General features: G+C 53.6%; 1 protein-coding gene across 1 annotated transcript in view; it reads right to left on the bottom strand.

Moving 5' to 3' along the window:
* Positions 1–25,731, bottom strand: part of LOC144114797 (uncharacterized) — a gene marked incomplete in the record, with an annotated part of 203,632 nt that overhangs the window by 135,094 nt on the left and 42,807 nt on the right.

Raw genomic sequence — 25,731 nt, 5'->3', positions numbered from 1 at the left:
TCGTTAGGTTCGTGCTCTTTCGGCTTCACGCGTAGTGCGTGGCTGCATGCATACGGCTGTAAACACGGGGGTCATTTGTTGGGCGGTGAATGGCTGCAGGCGATAGACCTCGCGCTGTCCGCAAAGTGCGTCTTTGGATTTGGCTTCAGACGAACATTATCTTGTGCGCGTCTCTCTCCATTACTGGAGAGACGTTGCCTCCTCTTACGGGGTCTGCATTAGACTTCGTGAATGAGTGACGCGCCATGTCAATCTCGAAGAAATTGAGTTAACGTGTTAATGCATTACGAATGTGCGGATAAATGTGACAGCCACGCTATCGCGCCGTCCGGCTTCACTTGGCTCCGTTGCAGACATAATACAGCTATTCTTTTCGCTGGATTCTACTCCGCTGCTATGGCCGGCCACGCCGCGTGGGCCAATCCTGGCTATAACTACTGCAGGCCGGCTATCCGGCCAATGGCTAAGGGCGCAGGGAAATGGATTAGCGTCGTTATATTGTTCGTAACCTGGCTGAGGAGCAGTCATTCGTCTTATCAAATTGCCGAGTGCGCACTGTATCCAGAGGCCACGCTTCGCAGCGATTCTTTTCCTGTTCAATCTTGTTTGTCTCATTGATCAGCCTCGCCTCTGATATCGGAACCGGAGAGCGGAGATGCTTGCAAGCTACAGCACTGACCCCACAGATGGTGGAGGGGCAAAAGAGGGGATACGCGGAAAAGGGTCGCTGTTAAATGCGGCCTCAGCAGGCATTTTGAAGCGGAGAAACCTTCCAGAATTAGTGCAATATACACGTGAATCAATATTTATTCCCGACCTTTCGTCGAAAATAAATGTGAGAGAGAATATTTTTTTTTCTTTATAGAGAGAGCGATACAGAGGAAGAGAGAAGGCAGGGAACTTAACCAGAAGGGTGTACCGGTTGGTTACTCTGCACTGGGGAAGAGGGATGAGGGGATTGAAAAATGTCAGTCGATTTGGGTAATTAGGCCAAATGCGGATATGTGCGCTAGCATGATGTTTATGGTTTGGTTTATGGAGGTTCAACGTCACAAAGCTACCCAGGCTATGAAAGACGCTGTAGTGAAGGGCTCCGGAAATTTCGACCACCCGGGGCTCTTTAACGGGCACTGACATCGCACAGTACACGGGCCTCTAGAATTTCGCCTCCATCGAAATTCGACCGCCGCGGCCGGTATCGAACCCGCGTCATTCGGGCCAGCAGCCGAGCGCCATAACCACTCAGCCACCGCGGCGGCTACTAGCATGATGTGTTTCGGTGCTGCGCTGCTCTGCTAGGTTAGGGTGGTTGTTGGTGTGTGCGTTCTTTTATGCAAACGTGAAAGGAGGACAAGGGAGCACCTTCCATAGCGCCTGCCTTGTGCCACTGCTAACCTGCCCACCTGCAACACCTCGACAAGTAAGCCACCCGGTGGACAGGTGAGCAGTGGAGCAGGGGCACAAGGCAGGTGCTATGGCAGGTGTTGCCATCGGTGAGAGCTGGGTTGCTTTGGTTTGGTTTCACCCAGTTTGCTCTTCACGAGCAGTCTCTCACGAATAAATGGACTGCCGACGGACACGGTGGGCAGGATGCCCACCACCTGGTGGGCAGGTTAGCAGCCTGCCACAAAACCTGCCTTGAGGGCAGTCGACTGCTGCGGCCACGGTCCGAGGATCCCATCCTCTGTTAAAGGGCGAGCATCGAGGTGGTCCAGAGCACAGCGCAGCGTATGCCTTTCGGTCGTAAAAGCAGGGCACTCACACAGGAGATGTACGATTCTCTCCTCGCAGCCACATCCTTCACAAGCAGGGCTGTGGGCCATCCCAATCCGGAATATGCATTGCTTTGCAAAGGCAGCACCGAGTCATAGGCGGCACAGAAATGTTGCCTCGCGGCACGGTATATTATGGGGAAGGGGCAGTCCAGGGCCTGATGCCCTGAGGCGACGGTTGAAAATCTCGCCCGTGTTCCGCGCAGAAAGCGTGACCTCCAGCGCCAACCGGCGAAGCCCACACGGTGCGTCAACTCTTGATACAAAAATACTGACAAAAGTCCGCCGCTGTGGGCCGACCGGGAAGCCTCGCCCGATTGGTGGTTTCCTTTGATACCGCAGTGTCCTGGCAGCCACAAAAAAATGTTACCGTCACCCTGCGAGCTGTGGCGCACCTCGCTAATCTCTGCAGCAAGTTGTTCATGCCACTCGCGGCGTAGTGCAGCTTGTCGGCCTTGAAGGGCTGCTCTGGAGTCAGTGAAAGCTGACCATTCACGAGGAGGTTCTTGGCTGGTAAATTGACCGCATCCCGAAGGGCAGCTAGTTCCGTACCAGTTGAGGAAGTGTGGTAGGCTGTCTTGACCCTCATCAAGATGGACCTCGCCGGGATCACCACACACATCGTGGAACTGGTTAACTGAGACAGCTGTGTAGGCCGTGACAGTAGCTGGAATGCAGATGTACCAACGTGACCTTTTTGGGACCAGCCAGTGATGCAACAGCTTTCTTCGTAATTGCAGGGATATAAAGGTGCACCAGAGGTTTATGTAAACTCCACAAGGGATATGTCACGGGGATGATAATCGGCTCTCTCCACTGGCACTGCAAATATATTTCGACCGACGAAAAAAGCCAGTCATTATATTTAGGACAGATTAGCACCTGATTATCAGTTCAGATATAGCGTGTAACTTGGCGTGTGCCAACTTCCAAGGATGGGAGTAGTAAATATGCCAAAGGTTCGATCCGTTAGCGGCCTATTCGCTCTATACTGGTACCTTTTCTTCACGCTAATTGCCACTGTCATCCTTTGGCAGTATGCGATGTTAGCGTCTGGGTGCAAATAATCTCGCATTCCAGACACGAGGCTCACAGACCGACAAGTATATCGTCCCGCGTGCGCACCGCGAAGACGACGGTGGCCAGTATGGACACACGCCTTCTCCCTTCCTCGCAACTGCCCCGCGCAATCGCCGCTCGGTGCTCAACCTGCGCGGTCGCCCATTCTTTCTGAGCGCTTCTCCGTCTACTGCCGCTTGCTCTCTACACACCGAGCAGCCCGGGATGATAACCACAACTCTGAGAGCGCCGTTTGCGACCGGCTGTTGTGGGGTGGGCGGGGACGAAGCTACGGGCAGCCTGCTATCGGAGCCGAGGCCTCGCTCACGGGAGCTCCTTTCTTACGCCGGCCGCGGCGCGCTCCCGTGTTCTCTCTCGCACACCCGAGGCTTGTCTCGGCTGCAGGCTTCGTCCGGGGCTACTGGCAGCAGGGCAAGGCATGCACCGCGCGGTCATAGGTGCGGGAATAGACAGCGGTTGCCGAAGAGTCGCTCCCCGGGCTATTCCCTCGTTTGTCCCTACCTGCGCTCTTCTTTCCTGTTCCTCTCTTTTTCTTCTTTTTGTCTCTTTCCCGTCTGCCAGCCTTCCTCGCTGTTGCTTTCGGAGGGGGCTGTCCCTCGCGCGTACGCGAGAGTACCCAGGAGGGCGCGCGCGAGCGCGCGTGCTCGGTAACCATCTGGTGCTGGCGGAAGTGGCGCGCCGCCGCGCGAGCTCGTCTGGCCAGTCGTCCCCTTCGATCTCGAAGCGCTGCCATAACGACGCCGAGAAAGATGGGAAAAGCAAGAAAGAGACGCAGGAATTCTGACCTCAGCACGTCTGCTCTCGATGGAGATGGCGCCGCGATGCGAACGAGGGAACACTATGCCCCCACAGTCCCACCCCTCGTGTGAGGCCCGTTCGTTATTAAATGCGCACCTTCAGAACATCATGAGCTGTTCGGCCAGAATGCTATGAGACGCACCAGCCGTAACTGGCCAGATTCGTGGAGGAAAACGCGACCGCAGTGACAAATAAATGCCGGGAAGAAATAATATAACAAGATTGTAAGAACTCTGTACGTAGCTCGTACGCTGTTCGCCACGGAAACGTTGTGCGCGCCCAGTTCTCGCGTGTGTGTAAGGTCTGGTCAACGGAAAGAGTCGCAGAACGATTGGCCACTCTGGATAACTTCCTTACAACGGAGTTTTCTGCTCGCCAAGGGACAGCAGCGGGCGAGAAAACACTCGCCATAGTTCAAATCCCCACATAAATCTACCTTGCGCTGCGCGCCCAAGTTGCCGTCGAATTGCCGGCACCTTCATGCCAGGTTTGCTATGGGGGAGCAATAGCGCATGTCATAAAGTGGGTTGTGCAGCGGCCACCGCGACTAATGAGACCAAGGCGTCGAGCTGCGCAGGCCGGTGTAAAGCGGAAAAGGAAACACAATAAACAAATAAAAGGAAACCCAACAAGAGTGGGCGAAAAGGAAAGGAGGCAGGTTTTTCGCCAAGAAATTGCGGGATAATGGCCGGTACCAGTGAGGGCTGAAATTGCGTCCACGCGGCAACGGCGGCATAGCGCGCGAGCGGCCCGGCGCGGTGCTGGGCGAAGGGCTGTGGCGGAGAGACCTAATCAGAGTGACGGCGCAGCGGCAGAGACGCGGGGAAATCGGGAGCGCCGTAATAAAACCATTAATGAGCGCGAGCGCGCACACACACACGCACGCACATACGTGGCCGGCGGCTACGGCGGGAGGGGATCCGCGCGGATATAACGCACTGCTGCGGCTGCGGCGCGGAAAGAGTTGGCAGCGCCGCTCTCGTTAGGTGTGCGCCCGTGTACGGGGGTGGCATGGAGAGGTGGGAGGGGAGAGGAGGTGCTTCGTACTTTACTATACGCTCTCCTTACTATTACGACTTGCTCTTTTCTTTCCTCCTTGTCTCCCCCCCTTCTTCCCCTCTCGGTTGGCGGCAGGCTCCCGCTGGTAAGTGGCAGGGCTGCTGCCGCTGCTATTACGCAGCCTTTGTCTTGAAAGGAGCTGCAATTTTGTGCGCCGGAAAGAATGGCGGCGCTTGGCGGACGCGAGTAGCGACGCCGGCCGCTCGCTCGTTGCACTGCCGGCGGGGGAGTCTGTTTAAAGCCTGAATATAAAAATAAATAAACCTCGTACAGGTCCGGCCGGCAAGCTGCTGTGTACACGTATATACGTGTTGCTTCTCGTCGTGACGGCGGCGGTGGGGCCGGCAGGAGGTATTTTTTTGATAAGTTGATAAGTTGATTTGTGTTATTTTTTATACGCAAGCATTAACGCCGGCTCTCAACTCTTGGAAAAGCCATCGTCTTTGGAAAAGCCAGTTCGTGTTTATATCTTTTGTTTTTCGCTTCTTCTTATGCCAAACGACGTAACACTAGGGAGCAGCTTCTAGCAGGAAGGAAAAGTTTAAAGGATCGAGTGAGCTGCTCTATAAAACCGCGTGTCAATATTTTGAGGCAATGTACGTGCCTCGGTGCGCACCGAAAGACAGCGGATATACAGCAGCGCGTGGCGGTTGTGGAAATGGTTGCGCAGAACCCACAGGGCTGAAAAAACGGACGAGGGGGCCGGCCGGAACACAAATCCCGGAAACCTAGCTGCTCGATTGCTCGAACGCTGTGCATATACCGTAGGTGACGTGTCCGCAGAGGAAGGGGAAGGCAGTTTAAAAAAAAAAAGAACCATAACAAGAAGGACAAACAGTCCAGAGCCGGGCGGCTAGAATTATTGCACTAATAACGAGACACTGCTCATTAAGGAAGAAAAGAGGGCGAGTGATAGAAGCAGCAGCGCACGCGAAAAAAAAAAGAGAGATAACAAGAAGAGCCGATTGAAAAAGGACGCGGAAAGGAATCGAACAGAAACAACTGCTCTCAAGGAGGCGCCAGCACCGAGTAGTAGCGATGGAAGTGTCTCGCTTGCAGCACAGCGCTGCGCGGCCGCGTTGCCAGAAAATGAGACAGACAATAGGACTGCGAACGGCGGGCACGCACACACACACACACACACACACACACACACACGCAAAAAAACGAAAACAAAATTGCGCAAAGCTAGGAATAAAATGAAGCGGTGTGTTCCGCTGTTTATCGGAGGAGGAGGCGGTGCAAAAAGAAGTATACGAGGAGAGTGAGGGAACGGAGAAATAAGAAAAGGGGGCCGAACTGTATAGAGGAGCGAGCCGTGAGAACGGTAACGAGAAAGGACAAAAGGATTTCTCTGGCAGCAACGCACTCATGCACAAAAGCCATATATAAAAGTATTTTTTTTTCTCCCTGCCCTCTTCGCTCGCGGACTTAATTCCGTATTTCTTTGCACCTCGCGCTTACCGCGGCAAGGAGGCCCGAGTGTTGCTCTCTCCCTCGCCGTGTGTGGGGGCGTTTACCCCCTGCCTGCAGCCGTCCGCTTCATTGTGCGGTTGGTTTGAAAATCTCGGCTCGCGGGGCGACTTTGCTTTGTCTTGCTCGGTTATTGCTTCTCACTTCCTCGAGCTTATACCCCAGAATCTCCCGTTTCCTTCTCCTGATACCAGTTCCTTTTTTTTCTGTTTTATACGCGCAGCACGAGTAGCACTTTAATTTGCGAAACGTCCGCGGCAGGCTATCACGCGGCGGCGGCAAAGACCGGAAGTCAGTGACATCACAAAAGGATAGAGCGGCGGTCGGGGAGGGGTTCTCGGCGAAGCCCGGGTAAGATGAAATTAAAGTTGAAGGAGGGGGACAGGCAAATGGCGATCACGGCTCCTTGGGAGGAATACGGGGCTGAAACAAAGGCATGGTCATGCATACACGGCGTGTTGTGAGGACGTGGATTTTTTTATTCTCTCTTTTACTCCCTGCCCAGTCTTATTTGTTCGGTCTGGATACTCCCTACGCGTGGTGTCGATCTGCGCTGCCTAAACCAGGCGTATTGAGTGAGCTGTTCTCGCTTTATTAGTAGGAGTGGTTCACACGAGCGCGGAAGGGGATGACGGCGCCTTTTTTGTTCGATTGTTTTGTGCGATGACGCACGAAGGAAATGATTGAGAGGTTGCTGTATAGTCTGCTGCTTAAAACAGACATCCGTTTCTTTGACGTTTCATGCCGCTCGAGGCGTACGCAGGGCGCAGTACACGTACGCGAAAAAGGCAAACCTGCAAGACCACTTGTCTTGGAACGGAAAGAAAAAAAGTCGAGAGATTATAATTCTTGCTCATTTTTTGGCCGATGAAAATGGCGCAAAACAGTAAAGGGACAGACAATTCTACTCCCGTGAGGGAACGAGAAACTCAGACTGGCGCCTTCTGAATGTTATTCGTTTGTAATTTTATTTTACGCTTCTCGTTAGGGCACTATGCATATTACAGTACCAGCGGAGTTTTGGTTTACCGTCCTTCAGAGCCCTCATTACAGCTCGCGTTACACGTAAAACTTTTTTTTTCCCCTCTGAATTGCATCCGGCGAAGTACAGACAAAACAAGAAAACATCTCATGCCTAGTAATTTGAACTGGGCAGTAATAGTCAGGAGCATTAACGCGGTAATTAGAGCAGACAGCGTTGAGTAAGCGCGGCACTGACGAGTAATTAGCGCGCGTTCGCCACTGCAAGTCTTTCGCCGTTGCTGCTTGCAGGTGAGCGAAAATGCCGAGAGAACGCTGTTGAGGGAAAGGAAGAGGACGGACAGATTTTGGAGTGGGGGGGGGGGGGGGGGGCTTTAACTGCTCCCGTGGATAATCACAGATAAAAGTATCAAAGTAAGCAGGAGCGTTTCCGCTCTGTATCCGCAATCATTCTGCGACAGCATCCGTCCACGTCATGAGGAGCATACTCTGCGCTATCGTAAATGCCTGAGGGTGGAGCACATATGGTGTTGGAGATTCGCATGTGCATTTTCTTCTACTCTTCGATTTTAGAGTTAATAAGGTGGTACCGATCAGTCGCATGACTCTTTTTCGTATTCAACGACAAGTCTACCGCTTAATTTATTTTGATCGGCGCGGCCGAGCTCCGGTGACGCGGCATTGTAATGTATTCAGATTAGCTATACAGCCGCTGTGGCGAACAGGAACTGTAGAACAAGGACAGCGACTCTGACATTTTTTAATTACCGTTATTTGACGCTGATTAGTGGCAGTGGCCCACGCCTGACTCGGTGGGAGCCTGTCTCTCATAACGAATGATGTAAAAACCCTTGGATTAATTTCTCTTTCAAAGCTGATAGCATATAGTGTAATAGTCCCAGCTTATGAAATATCTGGAAGGCTTTCTTACAAGTTCGTGTTGGCCTGATGGGAGTATTTTCGTAGTACACAGCTGCACTGCGACGAAGCACAGTGTTTTTCTCAATCGATCAGTGTATTTGCTGAATTGTACTGTTAGCTTTCTATAGAAAACAACAGCTGCTTTTACTTGTGCGTTTTTTTTTGGGGGGGGGGGGGAGAGAAAATATGGGTCCGTCGAAATCGCTTAAGGCAACTAGTGAAGGAATGCTGCCCATGCGGGATATTCACACATCATAGGGCACACCAGCTGATTAGAACCGACCAGAGCAGTAGTCCTTTTAATGCTTCTGCACAACGTCTTTAGAGTATGGGTCCTTACGATGTGACCGCAATACACTAAACAAACGAATAATATATCTCTAGAAAGGAAAAAATTAGCAGCGCAATATGAATACTTGAGCTAAATTTTCTCACTCTTTCGTTCCTTGGTCACGATATTCGTTGAAACCCAAAGAACGAGATACAGGCAGAGAGAGAGAGAAAAGAAGAGAGGTGAAGCTTGGTCTCAGCTTTATTGGTGGTGTAAAGCGTTAAGAGTGAAGAAGCGACTTATTGCTCTCAGAATGGAGCCACATATTTGCGGACAACTATTCGGCTGCTCTGACCCACTCGCAAATGTGGCATAAATAGGAGAGTCGACGTTGGGTGGCCGCTTTTGCGTCTCGCACACCGGCGCTAGACTTGCATTGGGGCTCAAGAAGTTGCGAACATTCGCAGCCACACGGAACCGTGTATCGGCGGCAAAACAAAGAAGATATAAGGGTCTAGAACTGGTGCCAACAAATGGAAAAGATAAATCGCCGCAAAATGCTCAAAGAAACAACGCGTCCTTGCAATATGGGCGGCCTTCCTCGTACACAGCCTTGCGTTACTGGAGGCTATACTGCTGCCGTTGTTGCTGCTACTACTGCATGCTGCTGCTAAAAACTGAACAAAACAGAAGCCTTGAACAGCGAAGAAAAAAAAAACAGCACCGGGTTCTTTAGGAGCCGAAGTATCGGGGCTCCTAAAGAACCCCCCCCCCCCCCCTTCTTTTCTTCTTTACCCCCATGACTCTCTTGGTATTGAACTGCGGGCGACTGTAGCGGCGATTGCTCGTTCCCTGACCGGTCCTCGAATATTACCGGTATTTCTCGTTCGCGCCCTCGCTCGCCGCGTTCGAAAACGCCGCTCTCGGTGCAGATCGTATCCCCCCCTCCGCTGCTGCCATACGTGTCTCGTTGCGCACGCACTTGGACGGACCGCGTCTCGCGTTTTAGAGGCGATCGCTTGTTTTTGTCAGCAATACGCCGGGCTCTCTGCTTGTTTACTTGCTCGGTGCGTGAGTGTGCGCGCGCACTCTCGAGTGAGCTTCTCAGCGAAATGAGGCCTCTCGGCGTGGTACGGCGAGGCTATGGAGTGACGCGTTGGCAGTCTGCGGGAGCACGAGCTGGGCCTGCCACAGCGCAAGACTTTACCTCTTTGCACTTTGCGCACCGATATTAGAGCCCCTTGTCGCCTTATGTAATTCGCACTCGGACGTTGACGCATGCTAGTGCGCGCCCGTGTGGGCGATTTGATAACATACTCCTTCGACAATGGGTGCGAACCCGCCGAGTTCCTACGCGGGCCAAGAGATGGCGTTTTCTTTGTTTAGTACCCGCGTCGTCCTAACGCTTTGGCACCATAAATCGATATCCCGTCAGCCCATTGTCAGCACCGTGCACCTTTCGGCCGAGTATACAATGACTCAAGCGGCCCCCGAAGAAATAACAGCTGTTCAATAGCAGGCTCGTGCGTCGCCAAGTAGGTGCACACAGCAGTCGGGGGCGTACGCTTCACGCTGCGCAAAGAATTGCCACACTGGACGTCGACAACAAAACAGACACTCGGAGTCCGGCTGAAACTTGGTAGCCGCTTTCAGCGGGACATAATCCTTTCTCCGGAGCCGTGGTCATGCGTGGCGTATGTATATAGGGTCTCAACTGCGTCTCATAGCCCTTCGCTGCTCGCAAAACACACGAGTGTGCATGCAGGCACTGTTTCCCTCTCGTATACGAATTTGCGAGCCTCGACCCAGAGAGCTGTAATTCGCTGCCACTTCCTAATAAGAGTGGGCGCTTTGACTACTTTCGTGCTTTCTTGCGTTGCTGTTGGCTTGAATTTCGTTCTTTGTTTTATTCTATCGCTTCAGAAATAAGAAAATTACGAGCATCAATGGGCTTCAGCTCACTTAATGGCGCTTTACTATTTCTCCTCCCTAAGAGAGCTCAGAGTACGGACATATCCGAAAAATAGCTCCTGCCACACTTGTTCTGGACGAAGTAGAGTCAAACACTGCCTAATCGATGAAAAGAAACAAGTGGATGAGCCACCTGAATATGGCACGAACGACTGTCGGGCACGTTGTGAAAGAAGTTTTCAATGGTAAATTGAGTTTGTTGCCTCACTACGGCCATTGACAAAGTGTGTTCGTCAAGACCGTCTCTCAATTCGGTGACTGCTTATCTTAATATGTTTGAGTCTCAGTATAAATAAGTGCTTCACCGGCGTGGCAAATAAGCATAAAACCCGAAGGGAAAAGCCATGACAGCTTACTGCGGTCTGTCAGGTGAATTCAAGCTTGTCTATGCGGTGAATGATCTGCGCTCACGTGATCCCGTCCGCCCTCCTCGCATCGTTAGTCTGCACATCTAAAGCGCATGGGGCGTTTAAGGGAGCAAATAAATGGCAAATAAACAAATAGTCAACTACAATAGCCAATACGCGGGCTGGTGCATCTCCTCTAGCGTATACATAGCCAACTTAGCTGGCTAAGTTCAGGAAGGAGCCAAGGTTTTTCTCTGTACCTGGGCCGAGCCAAATTGTATAACGCAAGAGTGCGTAATTGTAACGCTACGATATGTGTGAAGCTGCGCCCTGCATAGCCTCAGCTGGAGGCACTATCATCTCACTGAAAATGGCCACCCTGTTCTGACCACGTCTTCGTGAGCAACGAAAACACACACTGGTAATGTTGCTATGGAAAAGGTAGAAAATACCCATATTCTAACGTGTGAATATAAAATAAACTAGGTCTTTACCGCCGAAAATGTAAATGACTCCGATTTACCCACTGGGGGCGGTGAAAGCGTTACCATGACGCTCTATATATGCACGTTGCAGCATTAATGCAAGCGCGCGTTTTGTTCACACGGCCGCGTTCTCTCACCGGCTCTTCTTTGAGCCAGAACTGCAACACTCCAGTTGTGTCGTTGTAAGGACCACTGTTCACTTGGACACCTGCACACATGCAAGTGTAACACGGCAGGCAAGTGAAAATTGATTGTGAGTGGCGACACTTTCCCACAACCGTCTGACGAAGATGTTCGGAACATTTTGTGTCATCATCATTCAGTGTCAAGCAGACCTGCGCGTCTGTAGCGCCGCTAGAAGTGTCGTGATTCACGCCTCGTCACCCGGATTCGATGAAACCTAGCGCCCTTCCTGTAGGCGGCGCATGCGTAGTGCAATGCCGGCGCGCACGTTCCACAAGGAGCAAGACTTGGCCGCTATTGTCGTTATTGCTGACCGCAACACCTTGCGTGACACCGCAACATCACCTTCCGATGACGAGGTGCGTTGCATACACAGCTGTTCTCGCGAACTCAGACAGCCGGGATGAGCTCACCGCGCTTTGGCACGTTCGCCCCCGATCACGACGCTCCGGGCACCGTGGCTTGCGTATTGCGCGTCATTCTAGAGCCAGCGCCCCCACAACACCGCCAGAATGTTCTTTAACATAGCCCGTGTTGTCTTCTTTCTTGTGTGTTGTACATCTCGGCGCTAGAATCGTTTTTTTTTTCTATGAATGTTCTTTCTGCCGTAGACGCCGTACAGGTCGCAAGGTTGCCAACCTTGCGCGTCATGTGACGACCCGCCGCTGTCCGTTCGTCGGGTGCACATACTCGCATCGGCGTTCAATCACGCACATGTGCGCTCTTCCTCCGCAGTCCCGGCTGGAAGAAAGAAAAGCGCACACCGGGAGCCGCTCTTCTTCCGCGAAACTCGTCGTCCGCTCTCCCGGGAGTGCCACGCCCCCCTTCATTGAAGGAGACACTCGATGACCCCGCGTGGCCGCGAGAAAGTGCGCCCCATACACACACACACACAGCCGCGTGCGTGCACGGAACGAGAGGGAAGACTCCCGCTGATATCATCTGCATTCAAAAGGCGGCCAGTGGCACAGAGGCCACATCCGGTGCCCAGAGAGGCGGTGGCGGCAGCTGAGTGCCTTCTCGGCGACTCGCAGCCGTTGACCGCGGGCCCGGTGGAAACCGCCGGAAAAGAACACATGGCGCGTCATCGTCTGCACCTGTCGCGCCGCACGGTGCCGCCGCTGGGGCTACGGCGGTGATGCCCCCCTCCTCCGCTGCAGCGCGCGCGTGCGGGCCGCTGGGCTTTGCGCTGGGGCGGCGGCACCCGGGCCCCTCCCTTTTCCTCTACGCGGGGCCTTCCGCGTATGCGAGGGCTGCCACCGTCTCGACGCTCCACGGACAGTCATCGCCGCATGCATATCACACAGCCTGTGTCCTGGTCTGTGCGGCTGAGCTCACAAATGCGGGGCGCATAGCCTCCGATCGTTATGTTTTCGCGAACTAGACTGCCTCTGCTGGCGCTTGCGCAATATGAAGCCCCGTGACAACCGCGTATACAGCGAGGATACAGCGGGAACAACGTGCAGCCCATCCTGCATAACCGTGCAGCAGCTGTAAATTTGACGCAACAAGCGTGGCTGCGCCCTCTCTGGCGCTTGTCTGCACTTGCTACTGGGCGCATGCTTTTGCAGCGGTGTCCACAGCGCCCCCACCCAATGGCGGTGGAGAGGTGTGACAGATTGCACGAGATGGCCAAGGGCACTTCCGTCGCTGACGGCCTGCTCGAGATGGACAGGGCGTACCACCAGAGTTTTTCGTCACCTCGCTTCTTGCCGCCACATACATTTTGGAGCGCGGAGCAGAAAAACCCGAAGGCAACTGCTGCTGGGCCGCTCGCAGCTGTGTACGTGAGAAAACGCTGCGACGCATGATCGTCCTTGGCTGCGTACAGAGAGCGCGCTTTCGCAGTGGCCGGCTACACGGACTCGCGAGGCCGGCAGCAGCTCCGAGGAGGGAAATTACAAAATCACCGCCGGAGTCCACTGCCGCGTTCATCTCTTTTACGCCGCTTTCATGGTTGATTATCGCGCTGCTTCCGTCGGAAGAGGTGCATTTGGGATTTTCAAGAGCCTCCAAGGCAGCGCCGGCGAGGCCTCCTCTCTCTCTCTCGCCCTCCTCCGGGGTGTGTTGTCTTCTTCTCGGCTCTTCCTGCCGGCGTGCATGCATGGCGCTCGCAGGAAGCGCGGGCGAGGGGAAGAAGAAGCAGCGCGAGGAAAAAAACAGGAAAAGCAGCGAAAGAGGCGCGGGACGAGGAATGAACTCGTTTTCGGCGTCAACCCACGTGGGTCTACAATTAGTAATCAAGGCAGCGCGCCCTCCTCTCCGGCCTTTGTTGTGCTCAGCTGTTCTCTGCGTGGGAATGACTGCCGCGCCGGTGGCGCAGAATGTCCGCCCGTCCGTGCCGCCGGCCGGCGCTCACATCCGCTCGTGGTCAGCGCCCCGAAGTGTGCGTGCTGCGCGCCTCCTGAATGGCGCGTCCTTTCCGGGCCTCCAGGCGGCTGTGCTCGTCGGGCGCGCTCCTCCTGTAGTACTACGTAGCAGTGCCATGGTCCTGCCTAAATTGTCTCCGCTCGCTCCATTTTTGCTTCCTTTCCCTCTTTTTCTCTCTGGACTTACGTGCAGTCTGGCTTATGCCGCCGTTGAAGGAAGCCCGGTTATGTCATTGGAAAACGCCTTGCTTTCGTTCTCCTGATTGTGTACAGAAATCGCGCAGCTGAAACGCCATTTAAAGCAGCATTTTTTTGTAGACGTCTCTCACGGTAGGGGTGCCTTTGCATTGAAGGCATCTGCTGGGGATTCTATTAATGATGACTGGTCAGAATTGCCACGAGTGCTCACGCGTTTGCGGAGTCTGAATTGCACCGCTACTGCTTTTTTACCAGCAAAAAAAAAAAAACGGGAGGAGGGGGGAGAAGGAAACGTGCAAGCTTGCTTGAAGACAACTCATTGATAACGCTCGTCTTTTTTGGCGCAGTAAAGGTCAGCAAATCCCGCATGCTTAGTTCAAAATAAATCATAAACTTCCAATCAGGAGACGCTATAGATTTTTTTTTAGGCGATGGAATACATGTATATATTTTGTGTTTTCTCGTCGTGGCAGTGCGTCGCCGGTTTTATCGGACCACTGACAGACGGTTGCAAGCAGGGGCGTAGCCAGGGGAGGGGTGGGGGGGGGGGGGGGGGGGGCTTATGAAGCTTCAGCCCCCCCCCCCCCCCTAAATTTTTTCGAACTGTCACGCACCGCTGACCAAAACAACCAGCGGCGCGAGACGTCATTCTGGATTTTGCCACCTTTCTTTACTTAACACTTACTTTCTTTACTCAATAATAAGCAAAAACATGGAAGCATTGGTGTCAGTTGTCTGCCACGAGTGAACGACAAGGGGATAGTTGGTATGACATGACTGCCAGACATAAAACCGAGCAAGGGACAAGACACATAAGAGCAGCAAGCAGGACGAGCTCGTCCTGTTTCCTTCTCTCCTGTTTCTTGTCCCCTGCTCAGTTTTGTGTTTTTTAATCATGTCTGCCACGATTTTTGAGACATACGAATACGTTAATTTATTTTAAAAAATACACATTTCACTTGTCTAGACAGTGCGTAGCGTTATCTAATACACAATGGCATTGTCATGGCAATGACAATGCAGTTATTATTATTGCGTTTGATACTTCCCCAAATTCTATGGGGAGGCCGCGCTGCAACATGAGCCCCCCCCCCCCCCCCCCCCACCCTCCCGAACAAAATTTCTGGCTACGCCACTGGTTGTACGAAACAAGGGGGTGGGTGTGACGCTCAGCAGATTGGTCACGAAATGCAAGAAAGCCTCGAGAATGGCGAAGAAACGCCACCCCACAGGCCTTCAGACTTACGCGACTATACTAATGCTGTACCTAAACAACCCTGGCCGAGTCTCCAGTAGTGGAAGCAACGTGGCTAAAAACAGGGGTACGCCTTGCCGATTGCATAGCGTCACTGGATTAAGTTTTTGGCGGCTTTCAGCGCGTCGCTATGAGATCGCAGGGCTTCGAGCGTACGCATCACTAGGTCGTAACAGGGATGAATAAGCAGGGGAAGATTTATGGGGGGCGGGGGGCGAGCAATGGCTCCCCCAACCCTTCCCCCAAGCGAGAAATTTTACATAGGATAACCAGGCTGAACCCCATTTTTTTCGAGAAAAAAGACATACATGGTTAAAATGGACCCCTCACCTCCTCCTCCTCAACCGCGGCCTCCAAGATTGACTCATAAATCCGCCCCTGTGCAAACAACCAAACGGTATAGCCTAAACGATAACTATTGAAACGCAAGCTTTTCGGAGAGCTGAGACGTTTCTCACAGCACTCTGGAAGCGTTTTCCGGGTGATTTGGCCCGGCTGTGACGCTAGGCCTGGTACGAGGCGATCCGCAGAGAACCCGGGTGTACGGCCAAGGCTGAGGTTGCTCTAGCTGCTGCCCTTGTTTTTCTGTCGCCGGGACAACGCAAGCGCTCGAGCTGCGTACGCGCGCGCACACGGCCCGTCTTCCACGAGGAGCCGGCAGCGAACGCGCAAAGCGCGCACAATAAGCGGAAGCTCTCTACAGGTGCCTCGATTGGCGACAGCTCCGCTTCCGGAGTGCGTGGCAGCGCGCTGATGGAAACGAACAGGCCTCCTCCTCGGCAAACAAACGAGAAATAATAACGCGCGTGCCCGCAACTCTTCGTTCTGCCGCCCCTTCCCGCCTTCTTTTTCGCCTGCGCATTTTTGTTTGCTGTCCGCACGGTCTTGCATCTCGGCGGTTTCGGGGGCTTGTTTTCGCATCTGCTTCTGCGTAGCTGCATGCGAACGTCGCGAGGCGGCGGGTTGCTAAGGCTCTCCGGAGACGATGCTCGCACGTCAGGAGATCCCACGGTGTCTAGTCGGCGGGAGAGGCAGGCGGCAACCAGCAGCGTCGCTGTCCGCTTGCGGGGGACGTAAATTTGTCACCGGGCGGCCATCCGTCAAAGCGGGGCTGACGCTGGCGCGCTCCTCGCGGCGGCAGCAGAAGCGGCAGCCGGACGAGGGCGGAAACGGCCCCCGGCGTACGTAACTTACGCGCCGCGCTAGCGTCTCTCCCGAGAAGGGTTAACAGCCGCCGAGCCTTACGCACTTTGGGGGTATAATGAGGACGCCCCGGTCCCCGCTGACAGCAGCAGCGCGGGCCAGGCTGCCTGGCCGTTTGTTTGCTCGCCCATCTTGCTTGTTTTATTTCTCTGGCAGCAGCCGAGCTACCTCGCGCGCTTCGCTTGTAATGCGATTCAGCGCGCGCCCGCAGACGCCGTGGACGGCGAGACGAGGATCCCGCGGCGCCAGCGGCCAGGAGCACTGAGATTTGCACTCGCGTGCCATAAGGCACGAATCGGCGAAGCAATTCGGAGAGGGTCTTCTTGGAGCTACGGGGGGTGCCGCTTGGCCGTGTTCGAAAGTAGCCCAAGCGAACAGAGGGCGTATTAAACAAAAAAAAATTATTTAGCGGCGTTGATGCTGCTTACGAATTTTTATCTTTTCCACAAACGCAGAAATTTTTGCGAAGTCGAGAGGACTCGGTGGCTAGAACGAGGCTCCGAAGCTCAGACTAAAAGGCGAATGTTGCGAATTGCAAAGGCGTCAAGTGCACGGACCGGAATGTTTCCGAGGTACCAGGCGCACACATAGGCAGAATGCGGCAACTGTTGCGGTTCAAGCGCGAGTGAAATTCGATCGGTGCAGACGGTATCCAAGGGGCGAAGCACGCGGCGCCAACGGAATGCGCTAAACTCCGGAAGCCAGAGATGTGTGAGCACGCGCACTCAGCAGCGCACATCCCTTTCCTCCGGGTCCATGTGGGCGAGCGGTAAGCGCTCTCTCGAATGGATTTCACGCGTACTACGCTGCCTTTTTTCTATCCCTTTCTATCTGGGCGTGCTCTGGCGTCACCCTCTTCCGTTGTTTTCGTCGCACGCTCACCGACTGCGTTCTCTAAGCCGGGCGCTCCTGTTTGGGCAGAGAAGGCGCAACAAGGCGAAGTTGAGAAGCGGGTACGCATCCACGTACACTCCAGCTCGGAGTATGGGCTCATTCACGTAATGGCCTTTAATGGAGTAAGTCTGCGCACCCCCACCCTCCTCTCTCGTTCGTCTTTTCCGCTGGGCGCAGCTACCTGGCTTCCATTCTGATTCACTTTAATACTATCCCCCGAGGGCTACTGGCGCGCGAGGAGGGAGGGGGGGGGGGGGCAGCATCTTGCAGCGTTTGTTTCAGAACGGAAGCTCGGCACGCTGCCTGTGTAGCGCATGTAACACACACACACACAAATACACGCACAACGCTGGCAGCGTGCGCCCCGAAAAGAACAATCGGCGGGGAAAATTCGTCTGCTCTGCTTCTTTTTTTTTTCGTTCTCATCCTTCCCCCGTTCCCCGTGATTCGCTTCCTCCGCCGTTCTGTCTCCGCCGGCGCCCATTACAACCAGCAGAGGACTGCTGTTGTATACCCTCTCCGCCCGCGCCGCCGCTGTTGTCCGGGCAGCAGCTGTGCACCCAACCCTCCTCCGGACACCCCCGCCAATTTTCGGTGCCCGAGATAAGGCTGTCGTCGTTTGGCCCTCGGCTGCTCCAGGTTGAAGGACCTGGGCGTCCCCGCGCTCCCTGTTTGTTCCCCGCCCACCTCGAGGCTCGCGCGACGGCCCCCGGCACTGCGTGCAATTGTGACAGCGGCGTCGACGCGGTGCGCTGATGGACCGACTCTACGTGTCCGTGTGTGCGGCGGGCAGCGAGAATCGGGACTCGCGGCGATGCGTGTTTTCGTGCCTGACTGCGCGGCAAAATCAAAGAGTCGTCGAGTCGGGGCTTCGCGGCTGAAGGCAGGCGTGTTTGACGTGCCATTTGCTCGGCCGAGACCCTTTGATGCGCCTGCCTCGCGAGCTCTTGGCGATGGCGCAGATAACGGAATTTGGGTCGTATCCGAAGCAGGCGCCAAAGACGCTCATCTCTCGAGTTGAGCGGTGTGTGTACTGGCTCGTAGGTTGCGGGAAGGTGGGAACCAGGATGTCTTGCGCTTCTGTTTTGCGAACATGACGAGCAGCAGCCGCACAAGTGATTCTGAAAAGTGAATCGCAGTTCAGGGCTCCTTATACCTCTTTGAAGACCTTTGTTTTATCGCTTCCTTCCTGCTCGCTTCTTTTTAAAGCCTTTCTACGAGGTCGTTGAATTTTATTAGGGGTTTACAACATGCTCGCAGGGCTTTCTAAACTAAAATAACAAAGCAAAATCATGATCAATTCACCTGCGCCTATATTCTTCCGAAAATTCCACCTCCCACACTGAGTACTTCATTGGACAAGCTCGTATCAGTAGTCGCTTATTAAGGTTGAAATCATATAAACCTAAAAAAAAGATTAAGTCAGTGCAGAAATGGCATCAGCGCTTGAAGGAGCGCAGGGATTATGATTGGTGATAACATCGATATTTAAGCGACTGTGCGGCTTGTGTATCATCACTGTGCGTCCTTAGTTCTGCCACCCATCAAGAGGACTGAGTTGTGCTGAGAAAAATGGAAACTGAAATAAAGACAATAAAATGCTACAGTGTTTTACTATATTATTATCATTGCGAAAAGCAAACAGAAACGATGGTGCCTTTGCATTAAAACATCGAAGCAGTAACAGACTTTTATGCTATGATTGTTCAATAAAACAAAACGAGCCTTCTCCTAGAACGCCTGTCTCGTATTTTACCATCACCTGACACAAAACTCAACTGACGTAGAAAAAGCGCAGTTCTGCCTCCCGCGACGTGAGTTGAATAGCAGACAGGAACGGCTGTAATGGTAGTAGCCAAGATAACCGCTTAGGTTCACGGCGAAACTCGCCGGTGATGTAGACAGGGTCAAAGAGAAGCAACGGCGGATAAGGCTCGTATACCTTATAGCAGCTGCCATAAGGTGGTTATTACCCGATGATACCCCCGAAGTCCTTAACAGAGAGGGCAAAACTAAGAATAACCTGCGCATCCAGGGTTAAACCCGGCGGTTAGTTTCCGGTTAGCGCCTTCGATACACAAAGGTACCTGCCGTATACCTGCTGGCAGTGTTGGCTGCAACTGAAAAAGACCCTGACGAATCGTATTTCCGCATTGCGCTCGTGACGCGCCCAACTGCTGCAAGGTCGAGGTCTGCCCACGATCGTGACGCCCGCATCGTCGTTGAAATGGTGCGTGTGTTTACGCCGAAAGTGTTCTGGCGCCCGTACGCGCACGCTCCGCCCTCGGAAGCCGCTTGTCGCTCACTTTGCGAGTTTTTTTGCCGCGCGGTATGCTGGAGGTCCCTGTGCGGAGAGAGCGGCGTGACATCGCCTTCACCCGGAGCCCCGAGTGCACGCGCAGCTCCCAGCGGCGCACCCTAGCATTTGTGCGTTTCTGCCGCCGAAGCAGACCCGCAGCCGTGCGACCGGCCGCCCGCGCTGCCCGGAAGGGCCATCTCTAAAGAGTACGGCAAGCCCCTGCGGCGGGAAGCGCTTATTAAAACGCCGCCCCCCGCGCCGCCGGCAGCGGACGGAGAGCGGGCAGCCCCCCGCCACGGCCATTCCCCTATCAAAATAAACTTTCTCACGCACTGTCAGGAGTGTGACGCGCTGCCGAATTGCAGGCCTCAAGGAGTAAAAGGTTCGCGCGGGGAATCAAGCGAGCGCCCTTCCTTTCAATCGGCCATCCTCCCCCGGCTTCCGCCGCGCGCGCTCGGGCCGAGCCGGAACACCTGTTGTTATAGCGGCGGCGGCGGCGAGGGAGCGCGCTCTAATGGAGGCCCTGCGCGGACGCCACCGTGGCCCGATGTCGCTGACCCTCCGGCGACTGCTTCGGGGCGCTCCGGGGCTGCCTCGGGGAGCGAAATCGCCGCTACGATTTTTGCGCCTGTCATCCCGCTGGGACCCGGCATTTAACGGCCGCTGCTAGGAACGGCGTCGTGCCGCCGCACGGTGCGTACTGCTTGCAGGCCTTCCTCCGATCGGCGAAAGACGAGTCGGCCCGCGTGCTCGCGATCTTGCGAGAGTTCTCCCCCGGGGGCTCCCGCCGGCCTGCGCGCTCTCGGCGAGGAAGGGGGTCCTTTCTGGCACCGGTGGGTCCACTTCTTGAGAGACAGCTGTCTCTCTGCGCGGATGAAGTTTCGCGCGCTACCGCCGCCACACGAATCGCTGCTGCGGGCCCGCGAAACTCGAGAGTGCGCTGAGGGGGCCAGCAGTTTGATAACAGATTTGAATCGCGCCAGTCTCGTGTGCACAAGCACCTGTTCGTGCAGCGCCGGTGGAAAGGAAAAGAGGCGGGTGGTGGGGGTGTTTAAAGTTCCCGCCAAACAGAAACAAAGCAGCGAGTGCGTTGGGGATCGAATACTCTTGAAAGAGAGAAAAGAAGTCACGACCCGAGCACAGACAGCGAGCATAGCGTGCGCGCGATGCGAGAAATCACTGCGGTGGCATTGGCAACAGAATGCAACTTTCTTGCGTCAGGTGCGTGCGTAACGCTAAAAAGGGAACGGGCAGGAGGTTTATTCCGCATCGCAAAGCGGTGCGAGACTCGTATGCTCTTTGAGGGTCTTTTTTTTTCTTTTCTGATAGTTTTCTTCGCCTCCATGCGCAACTCTGGATGAAAGTAGGAAAGACGAGCGCCTGCAGACGGTCATTCCCGCCGTGTTTCGCGTTTCCCAGACAAGAAAATGGTCGAGCTCGGAACCAAGCCGAACTGTACCAACCTGTCCTGTACTCGACAGCTGTCTTGACTTTTTTTTTTTTCTACCCTTTCTATCTTTTAGCCTCGGTACTTTCCGACCGTGTGTGTTGCCTCTGAGGGGCACGAGCGCGCTTCCAGCTTTCCCGTGTCATTGCAACGTGTTTTCGAGCGTACCTCGGCACCCATTTCACCCTTCATCAGGCAAAGCTGCACATGGAGGCTCGCGAGCCATCTTGCGGACGCCTCCGAGACGCGTGATGGGCGTACGCGTCTTGTCCTTGCTGTAGCGCTTGCTGCCCTTGCCCTCTTCGCGAACCTCCGAGATCTGTTCTGGCATTATCCGCTTCCTGCCGAACGCACGAAACGCGGCTAAAGTTTGTCCTTTGAAGCTTCAACTGGGCGCATTGGCCGGAGAAATTTCACCCAAGTTTGCGCGGCGGTGAGCATATCTCTACAGTGGCCAAAATAGCCTAGGGGTACGTACAGGCGGCGGGGCAGGCACCGTCGGAGCTCTTTACGTTATGAACTTGTACCAGCAAAGAGTGTGCGAACTATGCAGTTTTCCCTTCCTCCACGATTAGTCAAATTTAATGAGCTACAAATACAGTACTGCGTCCAAAGGGCATTGGATCTGAACATGCCACTGACCGCACCGCTGAATTAAATAAGTCATGAGTGGCGGTATAGAGGCGTAGATAACTCGGAAAAACTTAATCTATAGCTTGCCAGACATTCGGTCGTCAATCTGCCTCCGCTCGCCTGTGTTGCCTCAGAAATGGCGGGCATTGGCGTCTACTGCGGGAAAGGCGCTCGGACATCTGTGCACTTTTTTTTTTAAAGCGACCATAACTACGATTATTTATTTTTATTTATTTATTTATTTTTTTGCCTGGGGTGATTCTCATGCGCCTTTGCCGCCTGTCCGCCAGCTTTCTCAGCGCTGCCGTGTAGAGGACACCGCCACCAAGTTTTCTCGGGATCATTTTCGCTGTTTTTCGAATAGATGCGTGCGCTCCCTCTCCATCCCCTCCGGAGCAGCCTCTCCAACTTTCCTCCGCAGCCGAGACGACTCGGGGCCAAATGCGAGCTCTTAACGGCGACGTCGTCTGTGCCAAAGCGCGGGGAGCTTTGCTCTCAACGAGCTGCTTGCTGTCTCGAGAACAGAGGCCGTAAAACTGTGATTTCAGCAAAACACTAAAACGGGCGAGTGGGCATAAAGTACTCGAGAGAAAGGCAGCGGGGATCACGGGTAACGGCCCGTCTTTCAGCTAGCCTTTTTTTTGTTTGTTTTATTGTCGATATCTTTTTCTGTCGAAGGGGCACCTGTCTATTCTTTTTTTTTCTTTCTCTCTCTCCTCCGCAGAACGCAGAAAACTCCGCGTTCGTTTCTTTGTGCCAACGCCGCGGCGCCAATCGATGGTGGACGACTTTCCGGAAGTATTGGCGGAAAGCGTTCAAGTGGCACGGTATTCAGGTCAGGGAGATCCATGGACAGCCCTCCGTCAGCGCACAATACCCGAGCCCGATGAACCTCGATCGCCCGCTCCGTCAAGTGCTGCGCGGTTTCGTATTCCAGCCTCAAGGGCCATAAACTTGCTCGGTCGTGCGTTGTCGTTGACATAAGGACTCAGGGGCTATGCGAACTGGCGCATCGCGCTGTGCGCGTTGGGCGAGATAAGCGCAAGTACCAGTATAATGAAAGGGAACGTATTATTAGAAGGCAACCGATCACAAAGAAATAATAATAAAAAACTTCCGAATCATGAGACGGATTTTTTTTTTCAATTTTATTTCTAGCAGTTTTACACTAGGGCCAACGCTGAGAATGTCACCTTTTTTTTTTTTTGCAATCGATATGGAGGTCCCGTTAGCTTCTGTGCGTGTCCTCGCCCTTTCGCTCTGCTCTCTCTAGCCATGTAAGGAGAAATTTCGTTCTAAAGCGCGAGCCAGTTGCGACATTTCGTACTGATCGCATATGCCTGTACCGGTACGCTGTGTTTTGCGCAATTTTTTTGAGGGCCACAAAGCTAGGTGTCCCGTGCTGCAACATGGCAGCAGACAATTATCCGAGAAATAGACTTCGCCCAAAAGATTCGAGTGCGAATTAAGTGACGTCACGAATGATGATAATGTCGTCACGTTCCGCCACACTACGCGATCCGAGAAAGACCACTTTATAAGAACCACCGTACACCATGAACACATCTGCCAGCGTTATCACACGAATCAAACTGTAGGCCGGAGCTCCCTGCTGACGAAGGTTAGAAGAGCTACCAAAAAAAAAAAATAATAACAATAACAACCGGCGGTTTCCGACAAAGACATAGAGCGGGCATGCTCGTAATGTCGGAGCGGCATAGAAACCAGTCATCCCGCTCTTATAAGAGCGAGTCCGCTCTCTGTTAGCCAAGCCCACGAGGCGGTGTTCCCTCGGGTCTCGTCTGGCTTGATGCCTTGTTCGGGTCATATCACGGAGACCGTCTTTGCATACGCAAATGGGAGCCGGGGCTTCTTTTCCGTGAGAAGGAAAGGAGAAATGAATAAAAAAGAAGAAACCAACGACATCGCGACGACGTGAAAAGGATCCGTTTAGGGATGAAATGATGGTTGAGTCTTGCAAGAAATAATAATAAAGCGGGGAAAAAAAAATGACGCTGAGAGACACGGCGTTACGGTTAGCGAGCGTGAAAACGGTCGGTTCTAGCCCACTGCGCAATGTGGCATGCTTGGCGGCGGCCGCTCCTGGCGTGTACTACAAAGATGCGCTGCTGTCCAACCGTGCGTGAATTCCCCCGCAGCCGGAGCTTCGCCTGCGACAGCGCCGCACGCGGAACGTCGCCGCCTTGCGTCGCCTGCGTCCGCACTGGTGTCGTGCAGGGCGAGTTCGGGCTACTCATTTCGGGGACACGGTCCCGCCTCACGGCCGTCTCGACGGCATCACCGACCAGGGATATAACAAAGAATAATGTCGAACTTCGGTTCAAACACTCGTTCCAAAGAAGCGAGCTATATAATTCAGGAGAGCAAGCTACCGGGCTAGTTGGGGATGCATGTTGTAAACCAGGAAGCGCAAAATACCGGACGAGGGACAGAGTAAGGGACACAAAAATTTGCCCGCTGCAAATTGAGCGCTCGTGAACCTTTTTTTGTGTCCCTTACTCTGTCCCTCGTCCGGTAGTTTGCGCTTCCTGGTTTACAACGAGCTATATAAAGCGACTGATTTTTTTCTTCTTTTTTTGCGCGTGTCTAATCGACCTCGGGACAAATAAAACTCACGACTCTCACTTCTCAGTTAAGTCATCTGAAGGTTCTTCGCAGGTTATGAATAATTCGGTCAGTCTGCATATACGCCTGCTCTGTGAAGGTTGCCGAAGCTGCAACGTCGGAGTGTATACGGCTGGCAGTGCGGAGAGCGTTTGTCCAGTCTTCATTTATTGTTAACGATTTACGGTTTTGCCGAGGGGCTCTTCGGGTAACTTCCACAAGCGTGCCGCATTCCATAAGGTGCATCCACGAAATAATGCCGGCGAGCTCCCCAGGAGTTGCACGCCCCGACAACACAAGGCAAGCGTCGATCAGTGCATGTATGCACTTCCAGCGCAGCGGGGTCTGTCGCATGCGTGCACACTTTTTGCAAGAACACAGCTAGATTTGCTTCGCAATGGATGAATAAGCGCCCTCTTGCTACAGCGGTTTCGAAGCGAAGTTTCAAATCGCGTACAGGGTACCAAAGCACTGAGTATACAATCGCTGAAGCCAATACTATAAAAACGAATTTATCTTTCATATCATCATGCACTGTCATCATTCTCAACACGGCGTGTGCGCAAGATTTCGCCAGACACAATTGCGAAGGGCGCCTGTTCTAGACGAACGTTGCGGCCACTGCAGCGGCAAGACGTTTGTATAGTAAGGTTGCAGCGTCATCTCAGCATACACCTGAGCTCCTAACCCACTCCCGCAGCACGTCGCACCGCAACCGTCTCTATACCTTAATGATAACCACTGCAGACGAAGTAGGGTACGGGCTAATTGAAATCCTTATCACCTCGTCTCTTTGGCTAACTTCAAATCGCCGTACTCCGCAGTGGATGTAACGTTTCCTCTGACTTGTCACCATCGTCCTTGTCGTCAGTCGTCGCACTCATTGTCAACAACGTCGGCAGCCCGGCTGTTTGTCAACTGCAGGACAAAGGGCTCACTATCTCATTGGTCTCCAATTATCCCTGTCCAGAGTCGGCTGCAAGTCAGCAGCAAATTTCTCAATCTCATCCATCCACATGACTCACTGCCATCCCCTGCCCCGCTTTCCTTCCCTCTAAATTCACTGCACTCCCTAACCGACCACCCGTTATCTCCATTTCGCATTAGATGCCCTGGCCATGACCATTTCTTCTTCTTGACCCTAGCCATAGGATATCATTATATCCCGTTTGTTCCCTAACACACTTTAAATAGAGGACGCTGCGCTGTCCCCTATTTACTTCAACCCTTTTCGTTAGCCTACAATAGTAAAACTTGGTGCTGGGCCAGTTTCAACCCATTGATGTGTACCGGAAAGATACAGCTACAAAAACTTAACTGCTGAGGGACATTCCCAAGCTGCTATTACTGGCCTGACAGCGACTGCCAGCTGAAGTCGTCAATTGGACTATAAAGACGAGAAGCGTGCAGCGCGTGCCAGCAGCGGGTATACACGTGCGCCCGCTCTTTATGCTCGCTAGCGTGCAC

Source organism: Amblyomma americanum, chromosome 1 (genome assembly GCF_052857255.1).
Source record: "Amblyomma americanum isolate KBUSLIRL-KWMA chromosome 1, ASM5285725v1, whole genome shotgun sequence".
Classification (NCBI taxonomy): domain Eukaryota; kingdom Metazoa; phylum Arthropoda; class Arachnida; order Ixodida; family Ixodidae; genus Amblyomma; species Amblyomma americanum.
This window is presented reverse-complemented; position numbering and strand designations above follow the sequence as displayed.